Source organism: Poecile atricapillus, chromosome 8, assembly GCF_030490865.1.
Source record: "Poecile atricapillus isolate bPoeAtr1 chromosome 8, bPoeAtr1.hap1, whole genome shotgun sequence".
Classification (NCBI taxonomy): Eukaryota; Metazoa; Chordata; class Aves; order Passeriformes; family Paridae; genus Poecile; species Poecile atricapillus.
Genome location: NC_081256.1, coordinates 10,209,911 through 10,232,538, shown reverse-complemented (window position 1 = coordinate 10,232,538; position 22,628 = coordinate 10,209,911). Strand labels below are relative to the sequence as shown.

Here is a 22,628-nt window from a genome sequence, read left to right as displayed (position 1 = left end):
TGTCCTTGTGCCTTGTGTTGCCTCGTGCTTTTCATCCTAAAGGACAAGGTCCCTTTGCACCTTTCTAGATAACAGCTGAGCAGTTTTTAACAACACAGAGTTTCAGAATGCTGTTTTTTCTCGATGGTTCTCTCCCAGCAGATGCTTTCTCCTGTGCCTGGTGCAAGACACCGTGTGCCATTGCAGCAGCTGCAAGTGCAGCAGGAACCACAAGGAAGGCTGGATGTAAAGCCAGGGCTGGGAAGTTAAGCTGGCTGCTGTTCCAGCAGACACACACAGAACAGCCTGACTCCCAGTTTGGCACAGCAAATGACTGCATACTTGTCCTCCACCCCTCTCCAGCCACTGTGAGCTGCTGTTTGCTCTAGGCATGACATGGGAAGAGACACCAGGTCATTAAGTACACGTAACCATTATGTGCACATGTTTAATAGAAACAATTGTAATTTTTCATACGTCATCATTTCAAGACTGTTTCAAGAAGAAAAGGCAAACACTCTCCATAGATACAGATACTGCCATTCCCAGGCTGTCCCCTGCCCCCTTGCTGGGGCCTTGTGGCCTCTCTGTGGTCAGTGATGGGCTTACCTTCAGGCTCTTTGCTCCTCAGACCTTGCAGGTATTTCTCTTTGTTTTGAAAGATGGAGCTCACAGGCTTCTGTGTTTGTCTCAATCCAAATCATCTTCCAGGCTTGTGAAGGTGACAGCTTTATTTTGAACAGCCTCTTTACATGACTACATAGCATTTGTGCATGTGTGTTTCCATCTCCTCCAACAAGGGATACCATCTGCAGGCACAGTAACAACAAGAGAACTACATAAGAAATGGATAAACCAGATCTGAAGGGGATGTCTGTATGACAAACAGGGCTGTAAATCCAGGCTTCACTCATAAGTCTATCAAAATAGGCTCATAAGCCCATATTAAGTTGTTTATCTGGTGTTGTTTCATGAGCCATTTTACTTGACAGGTCTGCAGGAAGATCTGTGGTTTTTAACAGCCAAGTGTAAGTCAGAGACTGAAGAGTAGGCAACTACAAGTTGACTCTAATTGAGTCAACATTTAGGTTAGAAACACAAAATATCATGCCTTATTTGAGACAATCCTGAGAACTGGAAGCACACCCTACCTTTCTGATTATGCTGGGAAGTTATTTTGCACCAGAGTTTAGAGGTGGTGCAAAGAACAAGAAATTTGCTTGCATAATTTCTTCCAAAACAGAGGAAAGCACAAACCCTGGTATTTCCATTCGAGCTGTGGCCCTAACATGTACACATGCTCTGTGGCACAAGAGACCTCTAACCTTTCCATGGCAGGACATGACTGGGCATTCAGGGAATGTTCTCTTGGTCTTGAGAATTTACTCAAGCCTGGCCAGTCAGGGGAGGGAGAACATTCTTGCATCGTCTTTGCTTTAATTTGTTCTCCTTAATTTAGATAGACTGCAAGTGTTCACTCCCTGTGGGTCACACCCACCCACCAGCACATCACTGGGATCCAAAGAAGTGTTATGAGTGTTGTTACAGCAACTTTCTTAGCCAAATCACAAATAGTTAGCATTTTAATGGTATAATTAGCACCCATAAAAACTCTGCTTTCTAAGAATAGTCACAAGAAACAGAAATACCGAGTGGGAGCTTATAAAATGTTATCTGTTTTGTCATCTCTGTTGAAGAAAGCCTGCCAACTGGCCTCAATTCATCCTTCAAGGGCATAGTAAATGCTGCAAAGTAGATTTTCAGAACACTTTTACTCCAGCCTTCTTAAAAATCTGAGCAGTTTTCCACTGCTCCTTCCTTGAACAGCAAAACTAAAGCATGTTACCAGATGTAAAAATTCTCTGGTTAATTAATGAATTAGTTAATTGTAGTTGGCTCCATATATGAGCACTGAAGTACAAAGCAGCAGTATTCAGTTATAAATAGAACAGACCAGGGTACAGCACGTGCATGGTTGTATATAGGATCCAAGAAGCTGAAGAACAGCAATCGGCACTGGAATATGCACAGGTTCATTAAATACAAAAATTTCTGAAGATGTGTGCTGGAATTTAGAGGAAAAGACAAACCAAGAGCCAGAATTTAAATCCAAGCTTGCTTGTCTCCAAAGCAGCACCCTTTTGCTGCCATTGCTCATCGTGGAGCTGCCCTGTCACCCAGCAGGCACACTGGTGATGCCAGGCAAGCCTGTGCCCCAGCTCCAGTGAGGCACCTGCTCAGCATCCCAGCACCCATGGGATCAGTCTGTGCCCCTCTGCTTCATCAGTGCTGCACAGGTCAGTCCCACCTGCCTCTTCTCCTAAAACTCAGCTACTCCACTTTCATTATTACAACCTACATTCCCTTAGGTCCCTAATCTTAATCACCTTTCTAATATTGCACTGTTGATGTGGGATTTAGGTTTCTTTATCACCTTTGTTCTTATCTCTGCAGTTCAGAGTGGGTAAACGCTGCTGGATTGCTCCAAGTCACTGTTTTTATTCTTCACAACCTGACACCCATCTTTATTCTTTGCATCTCTCTCAAGAGAGGATAATAAAGTAGATTTGCCTGGCTTTTGCACAGTGGTTAGGTAAATAGAGAGAAGTTAAAAGAGTTATTCATCTGGAATGACTTCTCCATTCTTCCCAGTTTCTAACCCCCGGCCCAGGCCTATGCTGAAAATCAGGTGTGGCCTAAGGCAACATGAGCTTCTCAGAAGCCACACATCTGCTCATTTCTCCCAGCTGGAGATTTACACACCCAGAGAATAAACAATAGGTCCATCCTGCTTGCCATTTGCTTCTGTAAATTAAGCAACAGAGATCACCTTGGAAAAAAACTAGAAACAAAATGGCAATGGAATTAATTAATAAATCATTTTCACTTTTGGTGGCATTTAATTCCCGGCAAGGGAAGGAAGCTTTTGGGAAACAATTTATTTTGATAGGAGAAACTTGTTGATTCCACTGGGAAGCCTCAAAGATTAGCTGCAAATTCCAGTTAAAGATATTGTAATGAAGATGAGCTAATAAACAGCAAGGTGTGAGGATATGTTGGTAAAGCAGTAGATTGTGTTTTTAACAGAGTGCAAGCGACATTTGTGGGAAGGGCTTGTGAGCAGAGATTCAAGAGACTAGAGGATGCAAGTCAAAGCACTGGAGGGGAAAGCAGTAGGGAAACACTGTAATTATTTTTAACTCTTTGATGTGTTTATGAGTTTTTAAGAGCTTTATAGATGGTACTTTAAAAAAGGGCTTGAAAAGCTGCTTTGATTGCTGGAGTGGGAAAGATAACCTTAATTATTATCTCATCTCCAGCTAAAGCTTAGACACTGTTTCAGGGGAAAGGAAGTGCTCAACCTATTTTGAGATATAAAATATCTCACCAAATCACCCAAAGTGGGACCATTTCAAGTTATCATAAATTCTTGCAAAGATTTCCCAAGATTAAGAGCTTGCTCAGTGAGAGGGAAGAATGAATTCCCATGAATTTCCCTTCCTCTGAGACACAGGACAGACCTGCACAAGGCTTTGATAAGCTCTAGGATGGGGTTCTCAGAAAATACATTGGGTATTGAACAGCCCCTTCATGGAGGGCTGATTGTAAGCTGCATGCTCACCACAATATCCCACTTTGGACAGCAAAATTTGCTCCACTGGAATAAACCCAGCTGGGAAATAAAGAATTTAGTTGCTACCAGTGGATGTACATTATTATTAAACTTTCTTTGAAAATACATGATCATCAATCATTCCTGTAAATAATTCTGCAGTGTAAAAGGAGTCCAAACATAGTTGAGGCAGTTAATTATCCACAAGAAGTGAAGGAACACAATGCTCCTATGTAGTTTCCCATAAATCTGAGGTGCTCAATAACAACAGGAATGGGAACTCATTGCTAGATTTCTTAAAATAAATCCCAAACTCTTCAGATGAGAGAGAAGGGTTTGAGAGGAAAAACAAAACACAGGTAAACAATGGAAGAGTACTCTACTGAAATTCAAATATCACACATGGTTTCTGATTCTGCTTGAAGACAGTCATGTTTAATGCACAGTTCATCAAGCACAATTGTGTTTCTTCTTGGAGCACTGCGTTTTCTTCCTTCCTTCTGGCAGTGTGGGCTTCTTCCTTTACAGATCCCTGCATTGCACTCCTTTGTTCCCCTGTTTCATCTTAAGAAACAAAACAAAAAAACCTTCTTGTTTCCTTTAGGGAGCTGTCTTGTCATGCTGATGTTGAGGCAAATCAAAATGTGCATACTTGCTCTAATTTAATTTTATTTGGAAGATTAGCAGCAGCCGTTCCTGCAAATATGTAGGGGAGAAATAAACTGCAGCTTTTTCATACATGAGAATCTAGGGAAAGGCAAGCTCAAACTAGAATGTCCTTGGACAGCTCCAGATGTGAATATGTCTGGATTTCCAACAGTTTTGCAAGTGGGCTTCTTGGCTGAGCTCACTAGAAACACAAGGGCAAGGCATGAAGGTGCAAAGGAGAGGCAAACTTTTATAATTTTCTAGCCAGGAAATCGCTGAATCATAGAAATATAAAATGATTTGGGTTGGAAGGGACCTTAAAAATCATCTTGTTCCAACCTCCCTGCCATGGACAGGAAAAAGTATCAAAGCTGCCAATATCTTATCAAGCAGGGCAAAGATTTAATCCAACAAACCTTATATGACATGCTTCTGTTTTGTCTAGCACACAGATATCCTCTGTATCTCCCCAAGCAACCAGCAGATTCCTTCTGCACTGATGTACTAAATCCTCATCAATGTAAAAGCTCTAAATTCTGCACCACCACAGCTGTGGTCAACAGAATTCATAATAGGAAACAGAACATAAATTGTAGCTGGCTTTTAGGCTTTCCTCAGATCCAACAACATGGATCCCTAGCATTCATTTTAATAGGAATGGTATGACTTTTTATTTCAGAGAGATGACTTTTTTGGTTTAATATTACTACATAACAGCATTGATATTTGCCCAGGTTTCAAGCTTCAAGGCAAGTTATCTTCAGTGATATAAGGTATTAGTTCAGGAAAGATAGCAATATTGAATTTAAAATTACTTTTTTTCCTCTATCTACCCTTCTCTTCCAGTACAGTACTGTCTGTAAAAGTGCACTTCCCAAGGGGTCACATTAATACTAGAACAGCACCTAAACTGGCCAGCATGAGTTAATTTCTATACATACATACCACTCCAGCTGGAAAGCCTGTCTATAATATGCCTCTATCCAACTGGTTAAAGCACTATGAGACTGTATTTCTTCCTATTACTAGAAATCTTGCAGCTCTGTAGGAAAGACAGTAAACATCACAGGGTTATTAAATTTCTGCCTCAAGGTACAGCTGTGAAGAATGGGTACTTAGCAACCAGAAACAGAGGAGCACAACATGTTCCATCCTAATGGCACATTTCACAAGGAGATACAAAAACTCCTATCAGCCTGTAACATCTAGGCCAACACAAATGATCTCCACAAACAGCTCCAAACTTGTAATTGGCAGGAAATGAGCAGATTTCAAAGTCTAACGTGTCTGGCAAATATAACTCAGCCCCCCAACTTCCTTGACATTTTTGTCCTTACCATCACCATGTTTTCCAATTGGATTTAAATGAGTAATCTCAGTTTTAAAAGGTTGGTTCAATATTTACGTTGGTTATTAAGGTCGAGGAGTCAAGAAATGAGAACGCTAATTTCTGCAAGCAGATTGCCTGACATTTGAACAAGATTGAAAATTCCATCAATATGGCACATTTTTCTCCGTAAAAAGTTCATGTAATTTCTTAGGCATTAGTCAGCAGAAGCCAATCATAAGTGACAAAGAAACAATGAGCTGGATCCCCTAGGCCGTGTCACCCAGTCTCATTGGAATGTTTGTGCAAAGGGGAGTACAGATTGCACAGCAGAAAGCAAATCCAACACAGCCTGTACAGACCTCAGATCTGACTGGGAAAACTGTGTAGGGATCTGCTTCATGGAGAGCATGAATTTGGGGTGGAGCTAAAAGACCACATGCATGAAGCTGCCATATAGGCCTAGGAGAAGTAGCAAGTGGTTTGGGCCCCAGGAACTGTCTGTAAAAAGCTGTATCCATGATTTCACTAAGGCAACATGTGGTATGGAAAGGAAGGACTGTTCTGGTCCCTAGACACTGGGACCCATTTCTAGCAAGTGTTACCATATCTCAGAGGCACCGTGCTGTAAAACCAACCCAGGGTTCTGCGGGGCCACAAGGATTGGTCAGGGCATTGGGATATGAGAGGACTGGATGAACCCCAGTTCTCTTTTAGCTGCAGCTTTTTCAAGCTTTCTTGAGCTCTCAGAATACCCACCTTCTCTTCCTTTGCTGACAGCCAGTGGGAACCCTACCTTCTTTTATTCCATTTCAACCTCCAGCCACATCAAACTAAGGCATGATTAGAATCTCTTTGGTTTGGCAGCATAAGAGGAAACACACCCCCAAGTGTATATCATTCAAATGGTTATTTAATGAGCCTGCTGACTTGTGTGGAAGTGGCAGCCAGAGGAAATAAAGGCTTTTAAGGCGTCTTCCTGATTGTTCAATAAATAGATCTATAGTAGCAAGAGGGTTCCCTCTTTACAGGACGTTAGAGGAACATCATCATGCTGGGAATCACTCAAAAGCCAGCCAGGTCCTCAGCTGCACTGCAAACAAGGAGCAAACTGGGAGTGCCATGGAGGGAAATACATCAGACTCATAGATGGGAATAATCTCAGGGTGAAGCCAATTAGAGACTTTTAGAGACTTAAGTTAAAAAAAATAAAGCCTTTGAAAATGCTCCAGAGCTTCATGCATACATGAAATGTTGAGGATTACTGCACTCTTTTCCTTCAAGTGTTTTTCCTTTCTAAGATCCCCCAAGAAACGTATATGATGTTGGAGAAACATTCAGTTAACTTGCACATGAAAAATAAAAGAGGGAGGAAAAAAAATCTCCACAAACACCAAAAAATCCTCCCAAGTTTTAAGTTGTAATTACAAGAAATTATTCCCTTCAGCGTGCCAGCTGCACAGTCTCTCTTTGTTATTTGGAAAGTTTCGTGTGTGATTGTGGTTGTTTGGGTTTTTTTCCAGTTTCTTATGATGTGATTAAATATTGGCTATAATTTACAGAACATCTGTAGGTTTGGAGTTCCTTTGAGTGATATAACATGGGATACAAGCTGTGTTGCTGTGTGTCCTGCTTGTAGTGCCACACAGACCTGAGGCCAGGCTGTCATCTCCCCCAGGCAGCTCCAGCTGGCTGGGGATAAAATCCCTCTCTTGTCCACAAATTAGTGGCTGGGTTTGCTGGTTAGAGCCTTTTCCTCGTGTGTTCTCCAGGCAGTTGTTTTGCAATACATTACAGGAGACAAAGACTGGGACCTTTTGAGTTTTGTCCTTCCTCTAGAGCTCCATTTGTGCTAAAAGGAATGGAAATAACTTTGCACATAGCCCCCTATATTTATGTGTGTAGTCCAGTCATAGGGAAAGGAAGGTTACATGCATATGTTGAGACAGAGCACACCATGTTTGACGTTTCTTTTTTTTTTTTTTTTAAACAGGATTTTTTTTTTCTTTTCTAAGAGCAGAATTTGGTTAAATTTCAGCCAAAATACAATAAACAGAATGATCACAAACAAAGCCTGAATATGGCTGCCAGGACAGTTAATTCTGTTAACACCTTCCAAAAGCTTCAGGAAAAACCAAACTCCATAAAGGACAAAATAAACTGATTTGAATTAAGAAGCAAGCAGCTGCTTTTAATAACTATGTTTGAAACACTTGTGTTGTTGGTGATTTAGACACATCCCCGTGGCATTCCCAGGACTTGTGAGCTCCCTCTCGCGTCCGCGTTAACAATCCTGGGCTGGTGTTTATCAGCCCAGATTAATGTGACACCAAAGGAGAGTTTGTCATCTCCGAAGCAGGAATTGATTTTCATCTCCTGGGTGCCTCAGTGAGTCAGCCGAGCTCCTGCTGAATCACCGTCACCGCCACAGGGAGGGGAGGGCGATGGCGCTGCCTGGGGGCACAGGGCAGCATCCCTGCTCCAGGCTGGGGTGCCTCGGGAGCCAGAAGGGCTGCGCTGCTCCCCAGGCTCCACAAAGCGGCAGCTGCTGCTGCAGTCTGTCATTCCCTGCAGTCTGTCATTCCCTGCAGTCTGTCATTCCCTGCAGCCACATGTGCAGCACATCCCCGCTGACCGGGGCAGTGATGCTGGGGAGCCGCGCTGCTGCTCACCCCAGCAGGCAGCGGAGCTCGGGAGGGTGGCCTGAGTTCTAGGGGACCGCTAATGAGGAGAAAAAGAAACATCCAGCTACCACACCGGTCTGTTAAATGAGCTGTAGGGAAGTGGCGGGTCGAGAGAGCAACAGAGAGATTTGCAAAACAAATCTTACACAGGTCTGAAATCACAAGCTCCAGGGCCTGGAGGGTGAGCTGAAAACTACCTTTTTTAGGTTAAGGTTATAAATAATAATAGATTTATTTATTATTAATAATTATATACGTGTTGTTAATTATATAATAATCAATAATTTATATATATACTTACTATTGTATATTCTTATACTTTTTATTATACTTATTATTAATTTATATAATAAAAGGTTATATTGTGCAAGTGTAGCATATGAGTTCTGTCCTGCTTTTTAAAGTGGCAGAACACTATTCACAAATGCTTGGTATCAACTTGCAGACAGCCATTAAAGGCATGACTGAGATTTCCGTTTCTATTTTTAAAACAGGTAAAAAAGGAAAAAAAAAAGCTGCTTCTTTCACCCTAGATTCAATTTCCTCTCAAACCAAAAACATTGTCCCCAAAGACTGATTGTTCTCTTACCATTAAAAGCTGGACTGCAGGTTTAGTAACTTAAGCCTAGAAGATCTGAGTGTTGTGTATGACAATCAATGAGTTATAGCCATTCAAACCCTGCAGAATTGCTAATTTTGGAACACAGTTACTGGGATACATTGCATACAATGTGCCATGAGAGTAAACACACAGTCCTGCAAGCATTACTTAGATCCCCTCTTAGTACTTCTTAGCACAGAAGTTTACTGAAAAATAAGTCCATTTATTAAAAATAAATAATTCAACTTTATCAATATCATTGACATTTCTTGTAGATCTAGACTACCTACTAGATCAATACTACCTAGTAGCAAAACTATCAGTAACTGGTGCAACTGTGGGCCATATGTACCAGAAAAAACCCACACATTTAACTTGTGCAAAAATAGGCAAATTTAATTTCAGATCATTTGTGTATGCTCAATTACCACGGTGCCATGGGCAAATACGATGCTAGAATGCACACACAGCTACAACTCTTGCTGCTCTATTTGAACCAGCACTTATCTCATTGTAATGCAACATTGCTTTTTCTGACTTGCTAATTTGATCATGACAATAGGGATTGTAATAATTAATCATTGGATTTCTTAATTAAAAAAATTATATCCCCCAAATCTTCCCCCCTCTCTATCCTGTCTGCTGCCCCCCACCTCTCCAGCTCTGCCCAGGACTGTGAAGGATTTCTCTCATTGCATTTGTCAGACTTTGGATCCAGGCTCCAGGAGACAAACCCTTAGTCACAAGGCTTGGTATCAAGTTGCTGCAATACCACATAGCTGGGGAAGTTAAATGCTTCACTCAGAGACAGAATAACAGCAAAGCTGCCTCAAAAGGGCCTACACCAGGATCTGTAACACACACAACAGTACAGGCTCAGTTCCTCCTGCAAGTAATTATTTCCTGTTGAGCAGCATTTTCCCTTTTCAGATATCTCAATGGAAGAAGAAATTAAAAAAATACCCCAAACATAACAAAAACCCCATAACCCAGAGGAAAGCCCAGGCCTCTGAAAGGTGGATGTCAGATGGAAGCCCTGGGAGCTGCAGTACCTAAGGAGGTGCTGCCTGCAGAAGGCAGCTCAGCACCTCACAGTGCCCCTTTTCTGACAGCTGAGAATTTCACCACAGCTCCTCTTCCCATCCCTGTGCCTGGCACCCCATTCTCTGCATGTGGGACCAACCCAGGAGCACAGGATGCACTGTCCAGGGAAGCTGCTTTAGACTGTCCTCTCCAGAGCTGCTACAGAGAGATACAGAGGGATGGGGCTTGTCCTTCCCCAGGGTTACCTGTGCCCCATACCCAGAGTGCCCAGCCCCACCTGAGCTCCTGCAGAGGCGGCAACGGGAGCTCAGCATCACTGCAGGCACCACAGAACCCTAAAAAGCTTTCCACAGCTGCATTATTCCTGTCTGGGGAGCATCCCTTGGTGCAAACAGAAATTGAAGGTTTCTCCCCACACTCCCCCACCTTTCCCTTCCTGTATACTGGTGCTTGAATGGAAAAACACATTTTAGAGATCGCTCCCACAACCAGATCTTAACACAGGTAATTCTGTTAGGTAAATTTTGAGATGAAAGCTCACACAGCAGCAAGAAGTTTAATTTCTTTCAAGATAGTTTTAAGGGAAAAGAATATCCAAAGGGAATCTCAAAAGTACCCATTTCACCTGACTGCTTGTCTAACTCTATCCTTGTTGAGAACAGTGTGCAGAACAGGCTTGGACAAATGTGATGGCAGCAATAGCTAGCACTGAGCAGGGAATTGTGAGGTGCAGATGCAAAGTTTGGCTAAGACCTTCAATGTTAAAAGGCCACAGTTGGAATTTGGTTTTTGGAATTATCCAGGTTATGAGCTCTTTGAAATGTAACAATTTTTGCACATTTTAACACTGCATATGTAGATTAAGTATTATTTTCTCACATTCTCTCTCAGGCAGAAAGAAATTAGGCAGACTAATAACACACCCATTTTAGAGATGATGCCTTTGGGGAAAAAAAATAATACCCTATAGCTAATTTACTAAGGGAGATGAGTGATACTCATCTCTTTTACTAGCTAGAATGATATTTAAAGATGCTGCAAAAAGCTAATTACCTTATTTCTGTGAAGCAGATATAAGACTAAAACCTGTTTAATAGTTAAACCTGTTGCTATAACAACCGCACTTCAAGGACATGGATATACCAAACACGCAACAACATCTGCATTAACAAAATGTCTAACTGCAATTGAACTGTACCTGGCAAATGAACCAATTAAATGTGCAAACTTTTTTGTTCAAAAGGAGAAACACCAAAAAATACATTATTTTCTTACTGTCAACAGAATTCCACCTTGAAACGCCAACAGCCTCTCCACAGGAGATTTGCTATTTAATTCATCTAGTCTTGGATTCCTCCCCAAAATTTTCCCCTCCAAGGACAAGAAGTAAACTTCAGTGCTCCTACTTCAGTTAAACAGACATTTAAGCATCTGGCTGTTTCCATTAAGTGGTGGGAATATTGCTTTGGCTGTGTATTGCACCATGCTCTGAGATAAAACTTCTTTCAGCCTTTGCTCATGAAATAAAGAAAAGAGAATGAAGCACAGAAAAAGAATGCTTCACTGTAATGTAACATAACAGACCAGGCAAGGAATCAACAGATTTTTGTTTGTTTGTTTGTTCAGAGTCATTTGACAAATTAAGTAGTCATTTGGCACAACTTTCCCCCTTATTAGATCATTATTTAATTGGGATAGAAAAAAGACTATAGAATAATAACTTTTTATCATTTTTTAAAAAAGAAGATAGGCTAAATCAAGCTGAGGATGATAGAGATGTGTTCAGTGTTGTTCGAGAGCAGTACGTGGGTTTTGCTGCTCTGAATAGATATGAAAAATTTTATAGGCTAAGGAAGCTCTACTTGAATAGAATTATGCACAAAGGACTGTTACACACAAAACATACTAATAGCCATTGATTAGGATGCCAAGATTGTTACTTCAAAAATAAAAGAAAATGCAAATTTTTGTGCAACAATTTAAACCACTCTAAAGCCAGCCAAGTGGTGTCATTATGAAGAAGTGTAGCTCAAACTTACACAGTGATTGTTTCCATAGTTTGAGGAGATTTCAGTTCACCCATAAAACATCCCACAGCTAGAAGGACCAAAAGCAATTTGGATCCAATTTAGGAAATAATTATTTTCAGCATAAAAAGTATTCAGCATGCAAATTTCAAAAACATAATAATGCTGCTTGAGGGGGTTGATAATCATATTAATGTTTGCAAAAGGATAAATACAGCTTCCTTCTGGTTAAATCTGTGCTTTACAATACCAGTCATGGAACATGGCAGTGGGCAGACAAGAGGCAGTAGCAGTACTTGTGCACACCTCTGATGAACGAATTTCTTGACATTTCTTTAGCCTGTTTCTCTGATCAGAGCATCTCAAGCAATATAGCTCCAACAATATACACAAATCAATCTGATTATACTCCATTCTCCCCTTTTTCAGTTTCCCGAGTTTACATATTTGGGGAAGAGAGCTTCAGAAGCAACATGAAATTCAGCACAAGTTTCATAAAGCTTTCTGGAGCTGTGACTTTGTTAATAATAAAATCTCTACAAATACCTTTTAGCTTTCTCTTGCAAATAGCAGCTGTGGCTTTGAAAGAACATTGTTTTCATTTGAATGCACACCTGTTAAAGAAGCAATAAAAGCACTGGAAGCAGAAGTCAACAAATGTGTTACAGTGTCCAAGGTTTTTGGGTTCAACTCAAATTGCATACTAGAAAGGCAGCCTGCCAAAATCAGACCACAGAAATAAAAATCACACTTTTGTTTTTGTTCTCAAATATAAACACAAACTGACATTTATTAAAGCAAAACCCTTTACGCAGAAGGCAACAAGAACATCACGTCACTGGTGATGGAACAATACAAGTTTCAAGCCTCCTATTTAAACAAAACCAGCCACATCCTTGAGGTGTGCTTTTCTGCTGGATGAATTTGCCATCACCTTCTTGGACTTGTTTTTTAAATTCACTTTTAACAATTGAGCACTTTTAAGAGTCTGCTTATCAATTAGCAAACATACTTGAGTCTTCCATTCAGAGGTCTAATGGCAGGAGCTGGAAAGGTCAATGTATCATAAAACATTTTACAGCAGCTGCTAAAGCCAAAGGCTGAAATCAAATCATCTCATGCAAAAGGAACTCTTACCATTGTTTTTAAGAGCTGGGATTTCACCTGCTGAGCTGATGGCTTGAATCAAAAGGTGAAAGCAGAAGACAGTGCTGTGATACTGACTACCATAAATAGAAGCCCAAAACTATCAGCTCTTTGCTCAAGAATGTGTTGGGTGAGATTAAGATCAGAAAAACTAAATGTAGGTTATTAATTTGCAAATGAGATCCAATATAAGCAAATCATGCTCATGAGAAATGTTTGATTCCTATCATCTCAAGATCACGAGCCCCCAAACCACACATGGAAAGCAAGTTACAAAATAGCTTCTAATTGCAGGAAAAGGCTGACAAGAAGAGAGGAAATAGCCTCATCACTTCATTGACATTAATTTGTGTCACACTCATCTCCCTATCCAAGCAGTCATGATCTTCTACACCTCACTCTTTTCTCTTCAGGTGTAAGAGGTAATCTTTTATTTAAATCAAGAGGTATAACTGAATACAAGTTATCAGGTATACCATCTCTAGTTCAGCTATTTTGCAGCTGTAAGTGTCTGGTGGCCAGTGAAGAGCTACCTTCTCTCCAAAAGAACAGATGCTGGCACTGCAGTTTCTCTACAAGACACGTGGGTGAGGGATGCACCAGAGCACAGCAGCCTCGGAGGCTCTGCTAGACCCTGCACAAGCTGGGCTGAAGCTTTCTCAGGGCTATTGTGACGTGCCAGACACATTATTCTCTTTTCTTCCATTTCAGTGAGCTATATTGTTTTCTCCCTGGGACTCACTTTCCTATTGTTAATCTTCTATAGCCCCCAGCACAATTTTAAAGTTACAAACAATGATAAGAACAATGTGCGTGAAGCGACTGATGTTAAACATTGTCATCTGTCTCCACTAAAAGCTCTCAGTTATTCAGCATAACAGCTAGCAAAAAGACAGATTATTTCCTTTATGCACTTCAGCAAATTTGATCTATTGTCAATGATTTATGCCCACTTTTGGTTAGAGATGTAAGACACAGCCCATTTCTCATTTTCCAAGCTGAGGCTCTCAGGACTGGATTCAATTACAGCTAAATTATGAGATGAGGCTTGGGATGAACGTTGCCACCCTCTGACAGTCTTCAGAAGGCTCTGGTGAGGCTGAATGTCTGCTTTGTGACACAGGAGCAGGACCAGCCTTCAGCTTCAGCCTAGCAATGTCATGATGAGGGCTGCTTCGGGCACAGCACTGTGTAGAATAGCTGTCACACCCACACAGGATCACAAGGGATCCCTTGGTTCTGCCTGTGCTGTCAGCAACACCGGCAGGAACAAAAGGGTTCTCCTGAAGAGGGAAAATGCTCCAGAAAGAGCTGTTTCACAGAAGCATGTGAAATGGTCAGAAATTTGTGCTCTCTCAATAAAAATTTCAAGGCCTTGGCTGAAAGATAACTGCACATCTGAAATATGCATTGCAAATTGTCACATTCCTGTTTCTAACGCAATGGCTGGGGAGAGCTCAGCTCAGGCACGTCCTGTTCTCTTTCCTGAGAAGCCTTACTCAAGATGCTCCTGAGGGTAGAAGTCTATTCCTCATGAAACTGAAAGGGCCCAAGCACATCGTGGGCTACCATGAAAGGAAGTCCCTGGAGGGTAAAGAAGAGCACGAAGACGTGGATTAGGGCTTTTTATTAGGGCTTCTATAGCACATTGCACTAGAACAGACAGCTGACAGGTTTTGTATGGAAAACAAGCACACTCTGGGAAAAAGTCCCCATGAGCCATGGATAGATGATGCAGAATGTGAGTTTATGCGCAGGTATTACCCTACAAAAACAAAGGAGAGGTGCGGGACGGCCGGTCCGGAGCCCGCAGGCTGCCCCGACCCGGCCCAAGGTCCCGCTACAGCCGCTAGAGGTCAACAGCATCCCGCTCTGAGAGCGGCCCGGGCCGGCCGGACACCGGGAAAACAGCGGGGTCCTGCGGGGATGGGTCCTGACACCGGGAAACAGCGGGGTCCTGCGGGGATGGGTACTGACACCGGGGAAACAGCGGGGTCCTGCAGGGATGGGTACTGACAGCGGGTAAAACAGCGGGGTCCTGCGGGGATGGGTCCTGACACCGGGAAAACAGCGGGGTCCTGCAGGGATGGGTACTGACAGCGGGTAAAACAGCGGGGTCCTGCGGGGATGGGTCCTGACACCGGGAAAACAGCGGGGTCCTGCGGGGATGGGTCCTGACACCGGGGAAACAGCGGGGTCCTGCGGGGATGGGTCCTGACAGCGGGTAAACAGCGGGGTCCTGCGGGGATGGGTCCTGACAGCGGGTAAACAGCGGGGTCCCGCACGGATGGGTCCTGACAGCTCCCCAGGGAAAGCTGAGGGCATCTCCTGGGGTGTGCTGCTCCAGGCTGGAGCCCCCCGGGACACACAGGGTGTACACGGGTGCGGACAGAGAGAGGGGAACGGGGAGAGGGGAACGGGGAGAGGGAAACAGCAGGGAAACGGAAAGATGGAAACGGAGAGAGGGAAACAGTGCTTGGTGCTCTGCAGCAGGTGAGGGCTAGCGATGCTCTTCTGAGCTGCGGGTTATGATCTGCTGAAACCCTGAAATACAAACTCAGGAAACACTGATCTCCTTTACACAGAGCAGTGCCAAAGACACCTGTCACATATTCATGTCCTCCATGATTTCCAGACACAGTGACCAGTACTTAGCTCAGTTCTGGCAGGTAATTTATTTAATCTGTTCAGGAGCTTGTATAACAGTGCAGCATTTTGGATTCTGAGAAATCAGTTACACACAAAACTATAAAAGTCATATACATTCAATGGAAAACACCTCTCCAACCATTTAACAACCTCCAAATAACCATATTTTTCCCCTGCAAAGCAAAGCACAGTTGATCATGGTTATGAAATTGTCTTTCACTTTCTCAGTTTTACTGCTGCAACTTGATAATTTCTTCCCTAATTCCATGTTTGCTTTTCATTATGTGTTACTAAAGTTCCTGTTCTTACCAGTGTGTTTTTCCAACACAGAAACATTGGTAACATTCTCCTTTCTGTCAAACAGTATTTACATGTACACTGAATTCCCCCATCCCAGTTAATTAGTCTTATACTGTCCTTGGCAATGTTCAGACTCATTTTACCTTCCTCAATTTGCTGGCTCTGTGAGAGGAGTGCCCACAGTCTATCACTGTACAGGGAAGGGAACCAAACATTTGGGTGTATTTTAGCAAAAGACAAATATTACTGTTTACCTGCACGTTTATATTCTATCCACCTCCAGAAGAGAACAATTTTTCAACAGGTTTTTCTCAAATAAGCTGGTTTTATAGTTCAGGTAGCATCAGATTCAAGTTATGGCTGACTTCTGGAAGTTTCCATATTAAAGGAAAAATACTTATATAAACCTTTTAATGCTTTCTCCTTATTGACATGCCAGCATTGTAGATGAACTCCCATTTGAACTGTGGCTTATTGCAGAATGTAGATTGGGACCTATGGTTATACTAATAGATTTTCAAGGTCTTTTTATTACACTATTCCATTTTCTTAGGGTAATTACATATATCTATTAAACCTTGCAAAGTGCTTTATAGCTTTAGTAATTCACAATGCACAATGTCTTCAAAAATCAGAATCCATGTACAATTTTTAAGTCCGGAAATGTAGGCCAGTTAATTATCAGGGATTTCCTAAGGAGCCTTGGTATTCTGTACCTATTTGCAATTACAAATATTAAATTATTCTATTGATCTGTAAAATATATCCTTTTGGGTTTTTGTTGGGTTTTTTTCCATTTTGCTATTTTGCAAGGCCCTTGGGGCAGCAGGTGGTGGGCTCCTCAGCAGGAGGAGTGTTGGGCTCCCTGGTTCATCACTGCACACCTTGGCACATTTAGAAAGCAGGAGTTAGAAGGGAATCCTGGGCTGCAAACTTGGGAGGGGGGGGGTCTAGGAAATTGTGGAGGGGGCAATTCCCTAAGAGTGTGTTCCTATCCACACAGTATCCTCCTGTTGTGCTGTCCAGTCCCGTGCTGGGCACACCACTGCTAGGAAAGACAGTGAAAATAAAGAATGCAGTTGTAGCAAGAAGAGTCACAGGGCGTGGAACAAGGAAGATGGTTTTTCAGATGAGTCCAGGGTTCACATGTACTTCAGGCATGGCTTTAGCTACTATAAAGGGTTGGAAAAGTCCTCTGAGAGCTCATGAATCATTCTCAGCTAATGAGAGCACACTGTGGGTCGGCTATCAAATAAACATGTGTTATCTGCTCTTAGCCCTGGCGGACGTGACTGCGGGGCTGAAACTAATCAGCAGAGCCTCCAGCTGCCTGGACATGCAGGTAGGGATTAAGTTTCACTCTGCTGTTTTGCTGTTGTGTGCACTGATTTATTTGGTAACCAAAAGACCTCAGGGAAGGCAGTGCCAAAAGCACTGCTGAGTTCCTGTAAGGTTAAATTCATTCTTTTGCCAGTAAGATTTTAGTACTTTATAAAAAGCAAACAGGCCTCAAAAATCTCTCCAGGTTTCTCCCTGCTCTGGATTTTCAGAGGTCCTCCAGGGAGGAGAAACCAGAACCCATTTTATCACATTTGGGAAAAAAGTGAAAAGAACCACCAAAACCCCACAATGGTGAAATTCTTTCCTTCTCTCTCTCTTTTTTTACCCCCTCCACTCCCCTGTCAGTTCATTTCTCTCTACAGACAGCTACTGAAGACTTGGAGAAAGACATTTCAGGAGGTCGTGGCTGTGAAAGACAGCAGTGAGTGTGTCAGAATCCCAAATCCCACAGTCCTGGTAAAGCTGTAGCATTCAAAAATGGGATGAAGAGCTTCTGCAAAGATCCTCTAAACCAGACAAAATTCCCTCTGACGCCACAAAGACTGCTGCTTAGATAAAGGCTGATGTCTCACTCACTGGAAGGGAAAGCACATTGGTGAGCAAATTTCATCCCCTCAGAAATATAACTTTAGCCACGATACTTGGAAATAATAATTAGATGTGTGGCTTTTGTTTGTGTATAATTTTAGTAAATCTCCACATTTTGTATCTTCACACAAAGCAGGAGATCCTATGCAGAACTTTTCAGGTTCACAAATAAACTTAGAGCAGAGTGGACACTCTCCTAGATCAAGAACTATTTTCCAACACTTCTGTATTCACATAACATAAAATTAATCAACATGTATAGTCTAAATGCAACTATCCTGGCCTGTAGATGTGGGCAGACAAAATCAGCCAATGATTTTTTTGGGAATGCCAAAGAAATTAGTATGAAGAAGTAGAAACTAGTATTAGTATTGCATCAAGTATTACACAGGGAAAGGTTGTCCTCTCTTCTAAAATGTAAATACAAATTCTGATGTGTGGGACTGTAACCAAGCAACATTTGATAGCTCATTATCAAGTCCTAAAAACATCTTGAAGGGACTACCTTCCACTTCTAATTCATATACAGAGAAACAAGTGGCCCTAGGTACTGGAGGTTGATTTGTGATAGCATGTAGCATTTGTTATCTTTGTGAAGTGTAGGATTTAGATGTCTTGCATTCCATCACCACCAAATCCTCCAGGATCCAAGGCTCTGTCCTGGATCAGCCTTTCTGTTCAGACTGTGCTTGCAGTTTCACGGGCAGCAGTGTTTGGTCACAGCTGAGACAGAAGTCTGTCCTTCTCTGCATTTCTCCTTTCTCCTGTTCCTGTTCTCAGCTGTACAGCCCACCCTCTTGCTGAGATCTGCCAGGTGCCAGCTTCAGCAGCCAGCTGAATTTCTCACAGCATAAAACCAGTGAGGCTTTCAGATCACTCATTAAATCAGTTTCTATGTGGGTCCAGTAAGCACCAGAGGAGCCTGAGGCAAAGCAGTGAGAGATATGGAGTGGAGCAGGTGGAGATGGGAGACAGGGTGAGAGACACAAACACCTTCACCACAGGATCTTCAGTGACCTGTGGAGCCATATCTTCTGTCATCCCTGCTCTTCTGTGGTCTTCTGCCCTGCTGAACCACCTGGCAGTACCAGTACCTCCCTGCCAGCCTAAAGTGAAACAACATACACACAGAAAACTCTTTTCCCTGGAAAGACACAGAACTGGAAACTGAAGTATATTAGAAAGCTACTTATGGCTTTATTATAATATTCCCAACTACTTCTCCTATTAGTTTGGGTTTAGGCCCAAAGTTTTGGCACTCAAGGGCAGGACAAAAGCAGGTAGTGGCTTCATGCTGCTTCAGTCAATGTGTATCTGCCTGTGAGTTCACCAACCAATTTGGCTGTATGAAAGGCTAACAGACTTTCACTTCAAATAAAATTAAAACTTCTCACAGCCTCTCTTACAAATGGCATAAAATGGCTTGGGAGCTGCTCTACCATGACAAATGCTTTTTACACAACCACAGCTCTCACCTTGTGCTCAGCTCATCCTGGCCAGCTGCTGTCCTACAGCCTTTGGAGACTGCACATGGAGCAACCATCATCTTCCAGTATGCATTTGTTTGTAGGGCTCAGGCTGGGCCATCAACATGATAAAAACACTTAATAACAACTATCCACAGGAAAGTGTGCAGCTAGTTACTCTCAGATGGCAGTCCATTGTAAAAACCAAATATGCTGGAAAAGGGTGACTTTGGGCACATGGTAGTGTTGGAGTAGTAAGGACACAAGCAGTGTTTCCATTTTTAATTCTTACACTGACAGCCATCCTTCCAGTTAAACAAGCCAGAGTCAGGACACAACCTGACACCCTGTGGGTCAGGGTGGTGGTAGCAGTCCCATTAAATGGTGGCTGCAGTCCTGTTGGAGTGATGGATGTGATGGATGTCAAAGCAGTGATCCTATAGTAAAGACTGCTCCTTTTCTGGAGGTCCAGTGGTGACTGTGGAGCTTTTCTCCTCTGGGAATTCAGTGGGTAGTGCTCTCCTGGTGTTCCAAACTCAGATTATACCCAGGTAGGAATGCTTGGTTCCTCCCCCTGGGCAGAGCATCTCACAATGGGATGATATAACTCTGAGTCATGCAGTGACACTTGATGGCCCACTAGCAGGGATAGCCCCCCCTCCCCGGAGGGAGTTATCAGGGATAAAGAACACTGCCCCACCTGTTCTTAACAGCTTATGAAGATGGTATTAGAATACTTCTGGTTTCATCTTCCATTGTAACCTAAGACATGCCTGCAGCACTTGCAGTCTCTCCTGCCTGGCAGGAAAGCTTGAATTCCACATGCAACCGATGGATTAGGCAGCTTGCAGGCCACTTTTTTACAAAACCAGCATTATCTCAGATCTCAAAATCTCAATATCCTGTACCACTATCTCTGGAGATACACATGGATAGATATACTTCGACCTTAGAAATTACTGTCTGTCAAACCCTGAACATTCAGGTGAAAACATTGGGCTAAGATGTTTAATGCTTCATGTGCTTTCAGCAGGGTGATGTATATAGCTTTAGCAAGAACATGCCTGGATGATGAGGCAAACTAAAGCATTCACATTAAAAAATAACAAAGGGAAGCTATTCTTGGAGCCATTTGGGCCACCAGATTCTTCCTAAATAGTGCAGAAATATCAACTTTGAATAATTAATACCTGGAATGGTTGTTTCTCACTGAGGAAAAGGAAGCAGCTTAGCTGGTCTTCCAGCAGTCATTCCCACTAGAGGTGAGAGTCAACTTTTGTAGTGCCGTTCACTGGGATTCCTCAGCCTAGCACACAGCAGCAGTAACAAAACATTGCTCACCTTGGAAGTCAGGGTGAGAACTAGAATTCAATGTTTCAGACCTGTGTCTCCATTCAAGACCCACTTCCTCACAAAATCTGAGCAGGGATTTCAAAATCTGAGAAATAATTTCCAGCTAAGCCTGAAACCACAAAGGCATCACAATAACAGCACAGTAGAGCTCTGAAGTCAAACGTTGGATTCAGATACACAATTCATTCACACAGGGAAAACAAACTGTGATAAAGCTTTAGCACTCTGCAGCTACACAGCAAAGTTTGAGGACTTGAAGCAAGTGATTCCTAAAATCATTTACACATTCTAAAGACACATAGGATTGCAAAAAAAAAAAAAAATGGCCACAGTGCAGGTTTTTTAATGTACCATATAAAAGGGGCTTATAAAAAGGAGGGAAAGGGACTCTTCACAGGGAAGATTGTGACAGGACTTTGGTTTTAAAGTGAAAGAGGACAGGTTTAGGAAGAGGTTAGGTTTAGAAAGAGGCTAGGAAGAATTTCTTTACTGTGAGGGTGATGAGGCATGGTTGCCCAGACATGTTTTGGACGCCTCATCCCTGGAAGTGTTCTAAGACAGGTCAAACGGGGCTCTGATCAACCTGAGCTAGAGAATGGCACCCCTGCCTATGGCAGGGGCTATGGAACTGGATGGTTTTTAAATTCCCTTTCAACCCAACCCATTCTGTGCTTCTGTGATTCTATAAAGGTGAGTTTTATGGTCCAATCTAGGCAAAAGGAGGTAAGTTTGGTGGAGGCTCTCACCTGAAGGGAGATTCCTTTAAGGTACCTCAAGAGTATCTCAGAAAATTTAGCAGTTCTTGTCAACAAAGCAGGTCTGTGTGAGCCCTGTCAGCCCCATCCTCATGTCCTCACGGCTCCAGCACTTTTCGACCAAGCAGAATCTTGTTCCACAGGATTTCAGATAGTTGTTGATGTGCAGCTACTTACAGGCTTTGCAGCAGCTGAGATTCCTCGTGAGCCAGGAAATCCTGAGAGAACACAAGTTTTTTATCCCAGTAGGATGAAAAGGCAAAACCAATTCAGGTTGAGCAATAAAGTATGTAGATTCCGAGATTTTATGTATTCCTTATCTCTTCAAGGAGACAAAAAGCTGCTCAAGTCATCAAGGTTTTGTTTTTTAAAACACAATCTCATGCGACTTTGAGTGCAGGTCAGGACACGAACTCCAGCTCAGCTAAGCCTATTCAGCTCAAGAGATAGTTCAAATAGCAGGACACATGTCCTGGAAAGAACTGGGCTAGAACCAGGAAAATAACTTCACCAGTGTCTGAAGCCTTCAGGCAAAACAAATTACCTTTGTCCTTTGGAACCCATACAAAAAAATAAATCTCGCTCCACATTAGTGACATATAACAAATAAACTAAAGAATACTAATAACCCTCTGTAATTTTTTGTATTTTTTTCAGAATATTATTTCTGGCATATCTCTGAACAACAAAAATAGTGGTTAGAAACTGAGGGCTGATCAGAGAATGAAACACTTTCCTCCTCTGCTCCTTTTGAAACTAATTTAGGTCTCTTTTATACAACTGAGACTTATGAGAGCTGTAAGTAAGAACAAGTGTAAGAAATGACTCATATCAAAATTCCCATACTGATTGACTGTGAGTAGTCCACTTACTCGACCAGCTTAACACATTATTATTTTTCACAGGGCCGACAGGGACAAGTGCTGGACTCTGTTAGGATTTGCCATGTTTATGTTGATAAAACCCCTTCAGCTAAATCTAAGACTCGGAATGCCTTGGTTGTTGCCAGTAGCGCTGTCAGCCCAAGCCTGCCTGGACCCCAGCTTAGACAGCAGCCATAAACAGGATCCTGGAGCAATGTGGGCTGTGAGGAGACAGCCAGGGAGC

At 42.5% G+C, this 22,628-nt stretch overlaps 1 long non-coding RNA gene across 1 annotated transcript in view; it reads right to left on the bottom strand.

Moving 5' to 3' along the window:
- Nucleotides 1-493: 493 nt before the first annotated feature.
- The window catches only part of LOC131581793 (uncharacterized), a 53,648-nt gene continuing 31,513 nt past the window's right edge, over nucleotides 494-22,628 (bottom strand). Inside the window, exon 3 of the long non-coding RNA XR_009278148.1 lies at nucleotides 494-788. This is a non-coding gene — a long non-coding RNA (uncharacterized LOC131581793). The remainder of the gene's footprint in view (nucleotides 789-22,628) is intronic.